Source organism: Dermochelys coriacea, chromosome 14, assembly GCF_009764565.3.
Source record: "Dermochelys coriacea isolate rDerCor1 chromosome 14, rDerCor1.pri.v4, whole genome shotgun sequence".
NCBI classification, from domain to species: domain Eukaryota; kingdom Metazoa; phylum Chordata; order Testudines; family Dermochelyidae; genus Dermochelys; species Dermochelys coriacea.
Genome location: NC_050081.1, coordinates 30,108,023 through 30,120,982, shown reverse-complemented (window position 1 = coordinate 30,120,982; position 12,960 = coordinate 30,108,023). Strand labels below are relative to the sequence as shown.

The window sequence follows — 12,960 nt, the reverse complement described above, 5'->3', positions numbered from 1 at the left end:
TAAGGATCATCAGCTATACAAGTGACCCATTGAAAGAAGGCAGACATGCCTTGTGACTCAGCAAGGTATGCAGGGATATGCCTATTGACAGAACTCTGAGGTTTTTCCATGCCAGGTGATGGACAGCTTGTCCTTGGGACAAAGCAAGAGAGACCACATGGCAAAAGACTGTAAAAAGCTGCTGAAGCTCCTTCACCTTGTCTTCAATCCTGCTTCTTACCTCTGAAGGAACTTTGCTCCACTGAAGCTTTGAACCAAGGACTGAAAGACCCATTCCAGCTGTGGATGTACTCCAGAGATCTGGTTTGAAAGTGCAGTTTATTCCATCACTGCTGCAAACCTGAACCAAGAACTTTTCCATCACTGTGTGTAATTGATTCCATTTAACCAATTCTAGCTCTCATCTATATCTTTTTCCTTTTTATGAATAAACCTTTAGATTTTAGATTCTAAAGGACTGGCAACAGCGTGATTTGGGGGTAAGATCTGATTTATATATTGGTCTGGGTTTGGGGCTTGGTCCTTTGGAATCGGGAGAACCTTTTTTCTTTTACTGGGATATTGGTTTTCATAACCATTTGTCCCCATAACGAGTGGCACTGGTGGAGATACTGGGAAACTGGAGTGTCTAAGGGAATTGCTTCTGCGACTTGTGGTTAGCCAGTGGGGTAAAACCAAAGTCCTCTCTGTCTGTCTGGTTTGGTTTGCCTTGGTGGGCATAGAAACCGCAGCCTTGGGCTGTAACTGCCCTGCTTGAAGCAGTTTGTCCTGAATTGACATTCTCAGTTGGGTCCCACCAGAACCAGCATCGTTACAGGGGGTCATGATGGAAACTAACAACATGAGCTCCCAATAGGATGCTGTAGGTATGACAGCTAACATGAGCCACGGAAGTATAAGCAGGGGAATGTCGAGTAGAAATAGGGAGGTGGTAGTACTTCACTATACGGCATTAAGGAGACCATTACTGGATATTGTGTCAAAAAAGAGATGCTGACAAATTCGATAAGAGAATGGATGGGAGGTTGAGAAATCCTGCTTTGTAACGAGAGACTTAAGAAGCTCAATCTATTTAGCTTATCAAAGAGGAGGTTAAAAAGTGACTGGATCATAGTGAGGAGATTTCTGAGAGCAGAAGGTTCTTTAATCTAGTAAACAAAAGCAGGAAGATGCCCAATGGCTGGAAAATTTGTCTAGGTAAATTCAGATTGTAAATGGTAAATTATGGTAATTTAATCACTGCAGTAAATTTCGCAGGGATATGGTGGACTCTCCATCATTTTAGGTCTTCAGATCAGCACTGGATGCCTTTTTCAAAAAAATCCACACAGTCTAAATCAGCCACAAGATACTGGTTGATACAGGAATTATTGGGTGAGGGTCTTTTATGAAGGAGATCAGACTAGATGATATTGGTCCCTTTTGGCCTTTAAATCTATTAATCTTTGTTTGCGGGTGTCTGCATTAGCCAGATACCCAGTTAATTGTGTGTCTGGACTCGGGACCAAGTTCAGCAAACCATGCCTATTCAGCAAAACACTGAAACAGAAGGGAGGTTAATTGGCAGTGATGGAGACTTAGTTGTACCTCGGATACCTAGAGAGGGTAGCAACTCTGCTCTGCTTCCCAGGGGAGTAAGTCAGAGCCATTCCCTAGACAGAGTGGATGAACCCTTGCTCCAGATCAGTGCATCAAGTGAACTTGTATAATTTATAGCTCAGTTCCTGTAGTCTGGGGTTGGGAAGAGTAAGGATCCTTTCAGTGTAGGCTACTCAGACCCTTGCTCTGGAAGCAGTAACAGCACTGAGCTTAATGAACAAGATCAAACACTTGTTCCCTTCAACCCTGTGCAGGATTTCCATTTTTCAAACCTGACCTGATCTCCCAGCTGGAATGAGGGCAGAAGTCATGAGTCCCCAACATAGGTGCCGATTCCATGGGTGCTCCAGGGCTGGAGCATCCACGGAGAAAAATTAGTGGGTGCTCAATACCCATCAGCAGCCAAGCTCCCCCCTCCCGTCCACGGACAGCCCTGCCAATCAACTCCTCCCCCTCCCTTCCAGTGCCTCCTGGACACTGCGTAACTGCTGTTCCACGGCATGCAGGAGGCACTGGGAGGGAGGGGGGAGGCACGGGGAAGGGGCAGAAAGGGGTGGGGGTGGAGCTTTGGGGGAAGGGGTGGAGTAGGTTGGGGCCTGGGGTGGGGCAGGAAGAAGTGGGTCAGGGATGGGACCTTGGGGGAAGGGGTGGAGTTGGGGCAGGGCCTAGAGCTAAGTGGGGTTGAGCACCCCCAGGGAAAATCAGAAGCCAGTGCCTGTGGTTCCCGATCTCCAGGGCTATAAGGAAAAGGATCTCAAAAGGCCTCCATACAGGAGAGAAACTGGTGTAACTGACTCAAAAAGAATTTAGTTATATCCTCTTGGCAGACATCACTGATGAGTTTTCACCAATCTTCAGCTATATTCAGATGGGATAGGAGGTTGAATTGGTCCCTTCCTCTTCCTCCTTTGAGATAAAGTTGGGTGGGGGGGATTTTTCCTCCTGATTTCTTTTAAGTCCCCAGTAATTAGTTTTTTTTCCCTCCCTTTGCTATTCCCTTCCCCCTGAGCACAGTGAGTGATTCCTGTCTGGATTCTTTTTCTATCCCAGCAGGTGATGGGATGGTGAGTGAGAAAACGAAGGAAGATTCTGAGCAGGTAGGACCACAGGTGACGTTATCAGGTAGAGCCATAGGGAAAGTTTTCCAGAGCACTGAGCAGGGAGAAGCTCATCAGAGTCAGCGTAGGCCAGAGAGGCAGCTGCAAAACCAAGCAGGGGAAATCCAGGCTGAATCCACTCACAGGAGCAGAGGGTTCAAAGAAACCAAAGAGCCTATACTACAGAGAATCGCCTCTGGAGAGGAAGTGAATTTATGCAGTGACTGTGGGATAAGGTTCCTTTGGAAATCAGCCCTTATTACTCACCAGAGAATCCAAAAAGGAGAGAAACGCTATAAGTGTCTAGACTGTGAGAAAAGCTTCAACTGCAGCTCACACCTTATTTCACATTAGAGAACCCACGTGGAGGAGAAACCATATAGATGCTCTGAGTGTGGAAAAAGCTTCCATCAGCAATCCAATCTTCTTATACACCAGAGAATCCACACAGGAGAGCGGCCTTATAAATGCCCCGACTGAGGGAAAAGCTTCAGTTACAAGTCAGTCCTTATGACACATCAGAAAATGCACGCTGGAGAGAAGCCCTCTAAGTGTCTTGACTGTGAGATCACAGGTTTCAGAGTAGCAGCCGTGTTAGTCTGTATTCGCAAAAAGAAAAGGAGTACTTGTGGCACCTTAGAGACTAACAAATTTATTAGAGCATAAGCTTTCGTGAGCTACAGCTCACTTCATCGAATGCATCCGATGAAGTGAGCTGTAGCTCACGAAAGCTTATGCTCTAATAAATTTTAGTCTCTAAGGTGCCACAAGTACTCCTTTTCTTTTGACTGTGAGAAAATCTTTAGCCAGAGCTCAGACAGCACTAAACATCAGAAAACCCACACCGGGGAGAGACCCTACAAATGCAACGAATGTGGAAAAAGCTTTAGTCTGAGCTCCCACCTTATTTCACATTAAAAAACCCATAAGGGAGAGAAACTCTATATATGCCCCAACTGTGGGAAAAGCTTCAGTGACAGCTCAAACCTTATTACGCATCAAAGCATCCACACAGGAGAGAAGCCCTACCAATGCCCTGAGTGCAGGAAAAGCTTCAGTCGTCTCTCACACCTTAATAGACACCAGACAATCCACACAGGAGAGAGACCCTGCTTGGACTGTGGGAACAGCTTTCGTGACAGCTCATCCTCCATCAGGCATCAGAGAATCCACACAGAAGAGAAACCCTAGAAGATGGGTGAAGTGAACAACAATGTAGCTGATTCCAACAAATATCAGAGGGTCGGGTAAGACAGTACTGGCCATCTAATGAGGACATGCAATAGCTATTAAAGTAGATAATGAAATCACATTCCTAGAACAGAGACATGCAGAACAAGAGGCAGAGATAAGATTCCCATGTTGTAAAGAGATTTGATTATTACGTCTCAAGAAGCTCTGAACGTCCTCTGATCAGCTCCTGCACTGAAGTTTGTTGATACAGACCTAGAACCATCTTTATTTTATGTGGTGTGACTTTGATTTATTCTTGATACTGTTTTAGTTAATTGATACATTCAGGAGCAGAGATGGACTCCAGGTCAGAAATGCAGTGATACCTGGGCTCTGGGCACTGAGTTGGGATGACTGTTTATTTGTGACTTTCTTGCTTTGAATGAAGAGGATTAAAGTGGATCCCAGTTTCTCAAACTCTGAGACCTTTATCTGGAGATGTCAAGAATGTGAAGATGGGTCACTGTGTAATGAAATGGGGTCTCTGGGAAAGTCTCTTTAAAGGTTTATTTTATATTGTATAATCAGTATAATTACACTGGAGTTCTGCTTTTTACTCACTGTACTTATCATGAATTCATAGATATAAAATGTCTAACTAGATGACTGAATTATTGATTATTACCAGTGGAGTTGCATACTTTCATTGTTATGGGTCTGCAGTTGTCCTTTCTGATGTATCTAACTACTACAAAAGTCCTATATTAAAGCGGTAAAATCCCTGACCCAATTACTTGTGCTTAATCCTTCTACATTTAGAATCTAGGTTTATTAAATACTGTATTTATGAAATTAGTTTGATATTTCATTTTTAGGCAACAGGCACTTAGCACAAAACTATCAAAAAATTTACTTCAGAATCATGAGTGTAAATACACTGAAGCTAATTCCCTGGAATGTGGGGTACACGTGGGGACCCACATGAAAGACCCCTTAAGTTTATTTCTACCAGCTTAGGTTAAAAACTTCTCCAAGGCACAAATCCTTTCCTTGTTCTTGGATGGTATTGCTGTCACCACCAAGTGATTTAGACAAAGATTCAGGAAAAAGGACCACTTGGAGTTCCTATTTCCCCAAAATATCTCCCAAAGCCTCTTCACCCCCTTTCCTGGGGAGGCTTGAGAATAATATACTAACCAATAGGTTAACAAAGTGAGCACAGACCAAACCCTTGGGTTTTTAGGACACTAAAAATCAATCAGGTTCTTAAAAGAAGAACTTTATTATAAAGAAAAAAGTAAAAGAATCACACCTCCAAAATCAGGATGGAAGGTAACTTTACAGGGTAATAAAAGATTTAAAACACAGAGGACTCCCCTTTGGACTCAACTTCACAGTTACAAAAAACAAGAATAAACCTCCCTCTTAAGATAGGGAAAATTCACAAGCTAAAACAAAAGATAATCTAACGCATTTTCTTGCCTTTACTTACAATTTCTGTAATTTTAGATGTGTTTTGGATGAATTTCAGGTATCTTTTTAGGAGCTGGTTTACCTGCTTGGTCGGTCGGTCTCTCTCTCTCTCCTGAGAGGGAACAAACAAAACCTCCCCCCCCCCCACAGACCTGAGAGCATCTTCTTTCCCCATTGGTCCTTCTGGTCAGGTGCCAGCTAGGTTAATTGAACTGGTTAACCCCTTACAGGTAAGTGATTCTGTACCGCTGGCCAGGAGGAATTTTATGTTACTCCATACATAAAGGTTGTTACCCTTCCCTTTATATTTATGACGGGGTTATAGTGGATCAAAAATTGAATATGAGCCAACTGTGTGATGCAGTTGCAAAAAGGGCTAATGCCATTCTGGGGTGCATTAAACAGGAGTGTCATATGTAAGACATGGGAGACAATGTTCCCACTCCATTTGGCACTGGTGAGGCCTCAGCTGGAGTACTGTGTCCAGTGCTGGGCACTACACTTTAAGAAATATGTGAACAAATTGGAGAGAGTTCAGAAGATAGAAAAAACTAAGGTTTAGAAAATCTGACCTACGAGGAAAGGTTAAAAAAAAAAACCCTCAAAGTGTTTAGTATTGAGAACAGAAGATTGAGGAGGGACCTGATACCAATATTCAAATATGTTAAGGGTGTTATAAAGAGGATGGTGAACAATTGTTCTCCATATGCATTGAAGGCAGGACAAGAAGCCATTGGCTTAATCTGCAACCCAGGAGATTGAGATATGAAAAACTTTCTAACTAAAAGGATAGCTGAGCTCTGGAAGAGGCTTCTAAGGGAGGTTGTGAAATCCCCATCATTGGAGGTTTTCAAGAACATTTGTCAGAGATGGACTAGGTTTGCTTGGTCCTGCCTCAGCATGGGGAGATGGACTAGAAGACCTCTCAGTGTCCCTTCCAGCTTTACATTTCTATGGTTTTCAAAAGCACCTAAGTGGGTTATTTGTCCAATTGATTGCACCAGCTTAGGTGCATATGAAAATCCCAAGTCCGTCCCAAAGAATGCAGGCCCTACCTACAGAATGGGAGGGGGGGGGGGGGCTGTACACTGGAGACAGGTGCCCCTGAAAAGGTTTTAGGGGTCATGGTCAAAACTCACCATGAGATCCTAGTGTGAAATGTGGCTGTGGCCAAAAGCTCTGTGATCCTGGAATGTATAAAGAAGGGAATGATAAATAGGAACAAGGAGGAGGTGTGCATGGCATTATTGAGACAAATACAGCAACATTGCATCCAATTCTGTTCACACTTCGAAAAGATATTGTTCAGAACAGTTCAGACAAGAGCTACAGCAATTATTCAAGGTCTGGAAAACCTGCTTTATAGTGTATTTCAAACAAGATCATATAGGACCCTTGGTGAATATTTGGGAAGTAAGTTCTACACACAAGTGGTGATATGAAAAAGCTCTTAAGGGCTAGTCTATAAAGGAAATTTATATTGGAATAAATAAATATTGGATAAGGCAGTGGCTCTCAACCTCTCCAGACTACTGTACCCCTTTCAGGAGTCTGATTTGTCTTACGTACCCCCAAGTTTCACCTCACTTAAAAACTACTTGCTTATAAAATTAGACATAAAAATACAAAAGTGTCACAGCACACTTATACTGAAAAATTGCTTGCTTACTTATTTTTACCATATAATTATAAAATGAATTGAAATATAAATATTTTACTTATATTTCAATGTATAGTCTGCAGAGCAGTATAAACAAGTCATTGTCTGTATGAAATTTTAGTTTGTACTCACCTCGCTAGTGCTTTTCATGTAACCTGCTGTAAAATTAGGCAAATATCTAGATGAGTTGATGTACTCCCTGGAAGATCTCTGTGTACCCGTGGTTGAGAATCTCTGACCTAAGGTGTGGGTTAAAACCAGCATTCTTTATTCCATTATAGTTTGCTTTGTGTTGTTCTGGTATCAGAGTTCCTTTCTTTGGTTTGCTTTGTGTCACTTCGAAAGGGGATTAAATTAGGGCTGTCAAGCAATTAAAAAAATTGTGCGATTAATCGTTCTGTTAAACAATAGAACACCATTTATTTAAATATTTTGGATGTTTTCTACATTTTCAAATATATTGATTTCAATTACAACACAGAACACAAGGTGTACAGTGCTTACTTTATATTTATTATTACTATTGCTTTTTTACAGTGCAAATATTTGTATTTTCCAATTCACCTAAGTACTGTAGTGCAATCTCTCTCATGAAAGTTGAACTTACAAATGTAGAATTATGTACCAAAAAACCCTCAAAAACAATGTAAAACTTTAGAGCCTACAAGTCCACTCAGTCCTACTTCTTGTTCAGCCAATCACTCAGAAAAACAAGATTGTTTACATTTGCAGGAGATAATGCTGCCAGCTTCTTGTTTACAATCTCACCTGAAAATGAGAACAGGCATTCGCATGGCACTGTTGTAGCCAGAGTCACAAAATATTTACATGCCAGATATGGTAAAGATTCATATGTCCCTTCATGCTTCGCCCACCATTCCATGCTGATGAAAGGTTCTGCTCAATAACAATCCAAAGCAGTGCGGACTGATGCACGTTCATTTTCATCATCTGAGTCAGATGCCACCAACAAAAGATTGATTTTCTTTTTTGGTGATTCGGGTTCTGTAGTGTCTGCATCGGAGTGTTGCTCTTTTATGACTTCTGCAAATATGCTCCATACCTCGTCCCTCTCAGATTTTGGAAGGCACTTCAGATTCTTAAAACTTGGATCAAGTGGTGTAGCTATCTTTAGAAATCTCACAATGGTACCTTCTTTGCGTTTTGTCAGATCTGCAGTGAAAATGTTCTTAAATCGAACAACATGTGCTGGGTCGTCATCCAAGACTGCCATAACACAAAATATATGGCAGAATGCAGATAAAACAGAGCAGGAGACATACAATTCTCCCCCAAGGAGTTCAGTCACAAGTTTAATTAATGCTTTTTTTTTTTTTACGAGCATCATTAGCAAGGCCTCTGGAATGGTAGCCAAAGCATGAAGGTGCATACAAATGTTTAGCGTATCTGGCACATACATACCTAGCAATGTTGGCTACAACGGTGCCATGCGAACGCCTGTTCTCACTTTCAGATGACAATGTAAATAAGATGTGGGCACCATTATCTTCTGCAAATGTAAACAAACTTGCTTGTCTTATGATTAGCTGAACAAGAAGTAGGACTGAGTGGACTTGTAGGCGTTAATGTTTTACATTGTTTTGTTTTTGAGTGCAGTTATGTAAGAATCTACATTTGTAAGTTGCACTTTTGCGATAGAGATTACACTACATAATTGTATGAGGTTAACTGAAAAATACTATTTCCTCTCTATCATTTTTACAGTGCAAATATTTGTAATAAAAATATAAAGTGAGCCCTATACACTTTGTATTCTGTATTGTAAATTGAATCAAATATTTGAAAATGTAGAAAAACATTCCAAATATTTAATAAATTTCAATTGGTATTTTATTGTTTAACAGTGTGATTAAAACTGTTATTAATCTCGATTAATTTTTTTGAGTTAATCGTGTGAGTTAACTGCAGTTAATCAACAGTCCTAGATTAAACTAATCCAAAGAAAGGCACTCTTATATTGTAAGAAGGGTGTCCATATGGGGAATTTTTTTGGTATAGATACACTTGTATAACCGGTAAAACTTTCTCTCTCCAGCACCTTAGGGCTTGTCTCTGCTAGAGAGAAGCAAAATAATAGCTGAGAAAGGCAGTCCTCCTTGGTGGGTCAAAAGAAATGGAAGAAGTTTTTGGTGGCAGCCTTGAAGTCCATAAGATAGCAAAGAAAAAAAAAACTTGCTAGTGGAAGAACAAACATTTTGAAATCAAAATTGTATATTAAAAAAAATCACAATAAGAGCATAGGCAATGTTGTACTAGAAACCATTATGTGATGTGATGCTTAGCTACTAGCATCAGTTATTGTTTTCTATAAATTGGGGACTGAGATTATTTCTGTGATTATTTACTATAAAACTATACATATAAGTAGCATAGTTGGCACACTATTAACTGAGGTAAATGATGGCATGACAAGAAAAATAAGATTAATGAAAATACCATTCTAAAAATAAATAAATGGAGGAGTGAAACTACATTTACTGTAGATTACAGGAGGTGGCATGCCATGTAGGCAATCAAAATAGCAGAATAAGACCCCCTTGTGAGCTGCCATGAGGCCTTGTGCAGACATACACCTTTCTAAACTGGCAAGGAATTTTAAACTCCAGTAGCATATGAACAAATTTAGGAGGCTGGCTGTGTCAAATATTTCACTGAATCAAATCTTCTTTGACAGCTCAAGACACTGTTACAGATCAAGAAGCACTGTCTTGTCTAGGCATTGGGGTACGCTGCACCTTTAACACCACAGCCCTGCTGGAGAGGGGAGGCTGAGATGAACCATCCAGTGAGGAACATAAGCCCCTCTGCCACCTACATCCTATCTCGGCAGCCACGGCAGACAGCTCACCAAATCTGTGGCAGTATTGTCAACCCCAAATATTCAAAACGCAAATATTATGAGGCAGCTTCATCAAAAAATCATGAGATTAGCTTTGGTAACTTTCATCTCCTCTGCTCCTCCTTATCCTAGGGTTTCACCCTCTGGTGCTGTGTAGCAGCGCATCTCGCTCCCCCCGCTTTCTGAACTCCACCTCCTGCACTCAGTCCCCAATTTAACCTGTCTGACCCTCTCCCGCCACCTGTTTGACCCTCCTCCCAATACATTTTGCCCCCTGCACAAATTACACTGATCCTACCCCTCCAAGTGGTAGCGTGACCAATTTTGGCTGGACATAGAGTAGAATGTCAGAGTTATGAACTACTGGTCAACCCCACACCGCATTTGGAACTGAAATTGCATGATCAGGTGCCAGCAGCAGAATCCTCCCCAAAAGCAAATGCAGTACAATACTGTGTTAAACATAACTACTCACCAGGATGGGCAGGGTTGCTGGCCCTAGCCTCTGTTTGCCAGAAGCTGGGAATAGGCAACGGGATGGATCACTTGATGATTACCTGTTCCCTTTATTCCTTCTGGGACCCCTGGCACTGGCCACTGTTGGAAGTTTGGTTTCAGAGTAGCAGCCGTGTTAGTCTGTATTCGCAAAAAGAAAAGGAGTACTTGTGGCACCTTAGAGACTAACAAATTTATTTGAGCATAAGCTTTCGTAAGCTACAGCTCATCATCATCCGATGAAGTGAGCTGTAGCTCACGAAAGCTTATGCTCAAATAAATTTGTTAGTCTCTAAGGTGCCACAAGTACTCCTTTTCTTGTTGGAAGATTGGATACTGGGCTAGATGGACCTTTGGCCGTTCTTATGTACTAAAAAAATTAAGGGAAAGTTTTTTTGTTTTTTTTTAAATTGACACGGTAAACTTTCTGTGCTTGTTTCGTTTAAATTAAGATGGTAAAAAGAATTTGTCTTCTGCAGAGTAAAGTTTGAAAACTGTATTAAGTCTATGTTCAGTTATAAACTTTGGAAAGAGCAGCCATAATGTTACATTCAGAGTTATGAATGTTTCAGAGTTACAAACAGAGGGTTCCTGAGGGGTTCGTAACTCTTAGTTTCTACTGTATTCCTGGAGGTTTCATCACATGACCTACTCTTTAATTAAAGAGTAATCTTTAATTCCTGGAGACGCCCGGACAATCCTGGAGGGTTGGCAACCCATCCAGCTTGTCCCCTCTTCTCCATTTAGCCCTTGTTTCTAGCAGGAAGCAGAGTTTGATGGTAATAAGGGCAGAGTGAGGGCAGAGGCTTCAGCAGCTGTTACTGAGCATCCTCAGCTCATTGGGGCCTGCTCACTAACAGCAAAGTAGGGAATGCAGACGGGAAGCAGGTTTTGAAGGTAATTCTGGGCTCTGCCGGAGCATTGACCCCACAGCTGGGGACTTCTGGTAATAGAGAAAGTGCTGGGAACGGGTAAGAAAGTGACTTTGCACAAAGGGCCCCCAGGAACCTCAGCTCCCTTTAGAAATCTGATCCCTTGTGGATGCATCTAGGGACGGAGCTGAGCTGCAAGGAAGCAACTGCTTCCTGTTGGGAACTGCTCAGGTGTAAAACCGTGGTAGGCTGTACAGGTTGGCTGGAAAGGGGACTGCAGGGGGGCTATAATCAGGCCCCAATGTGGGTCCCCTTTTTCTCTGGGGGTGGGGAGGGAGCATCGGGAAGGGAAGAAGAGGAAAAATAAAAAATGGAGAAGAATGGGAGGGAGAGGAGAGGCAGCATGAGATGTAGCATATTTATCCATTTGCGCATTTAGGGGAGAGGGAACAGTGGGTGGTCCAGGGGAGAGCTGGGGGTGGGGGAGGCTAATTCTTCATTTAATAATCTGACCCCATTACCACTCCCTCCCACACCCACAGAGACAAGCCCTGGGGCCCCCTCAGATTCCAGAGTGAGAAGTAGATCTCCTCAATATTAAAGTGAGAACAGAGATGTGTTTGTTTCATCAGACACATCAAGTCTAAGAGGATCCTGTATCTTTATAGGCGCACTTCCACACTGCCGGGTAAATAGGCTTGGCAGACTTCAATTTTTATTTTGTTATAGTTTTTTGCGGATAGTATCTATGTTTATTTTAAAGCTTTTTATTTTTATTGATTTAAATTGTCCTAGCTGCGGGAAATTATTGGGGGAGGCGGGGCAGGCAGTCGCGGAATCAGGCAATTATTTGGTGACAGTAGGCGCTGAAATTCAAAATGTTAAAGCTTCGTAACTGTTCAAACTAAAAATTGTCAGCAGCGCATGTCAAAATCTAGACAAAGTAAATATGTATAAATCAATAAGTTCTCTAATAAGTTCTCAGGCAGCATTTTTCTTAGTTTGCCTATTTGTTAATTTGGATTATCGATGGAAATATTTTTTGTGGGTTTGCCTGTACGGTGAAATTGACGTTTACAGATGTTAACTGATAAAAATCTGATCTTTCTAAACTTACTTGTAGATAACCTAACAGCACCCTCTCCCTCCTAGGGAACACTGGGTTAAGACTCAAGACAAATGGGTTCTATTCCTGGCTCTGCTGTTTGGGTGCCCTTGGGCAAGTCACTGCCCCATTCTGTACTTCAGTTTCCTCCCCTCAAAATGGGGCTAATGATACTGACTCCTTCTGTAAAGTGCTTTGAGAGCCACTGATGAACAGGACGATGAAAGCTAGGTATAAAATTAATGACCCCTCTGACCCCTTTGCAAGATTGTGGCCACTGTTATTTATTTAGCTAATTTTAGTAATTTGATGATTTGTTATTGACGGCTCTAGCCACATCCAGCTAACATTCATCATCTTTTCAGACATTTTGTGCTTCCAAAAAAGTCTCTTTTTAAAAAATAAATGTTAGTTTAACATGATTTCATAACATCTTTGAAAGGAGTTGTTTTCCAGAAATGCCTGTCAAATTTAATCCAAACATTGGATTACATGTTGGATTGGATTAAGTGTCCCTATGATTGGGGGCTGCTGTACTCACCCTGGAGGGCACTGCCTCCTGGCAGTTCTGGGGATTTGCTTGGTCAGGCTGATGCCCCTTTCAGTCGTTGCACGCCATCCCTCCG

General features: G+C 41.9%; 2 protein-coding genes across 4 annotated transcripts in view; one reads left to right on the top strand and one right to left on the bottom strand.

The window, feature by feature from the left end:
• Positions 1 to 12,960, bottom strand: part of LOC119842466 (zinc finger protein 271-like) — a 638,009-nt gene that overhangs the window by 70,346 nt on the left and 554,703 nt on the right. The window lies entirely within an intron of this gene.
• Positions 1 to 12,960, top strand: part of LOC119843027 (zinc finger protein 850-like) — a 765,636-nt gene that overhangs the window by 354,381 nt on the left and 398,295 nt on the right. The window lies entirely within an intron of this gene.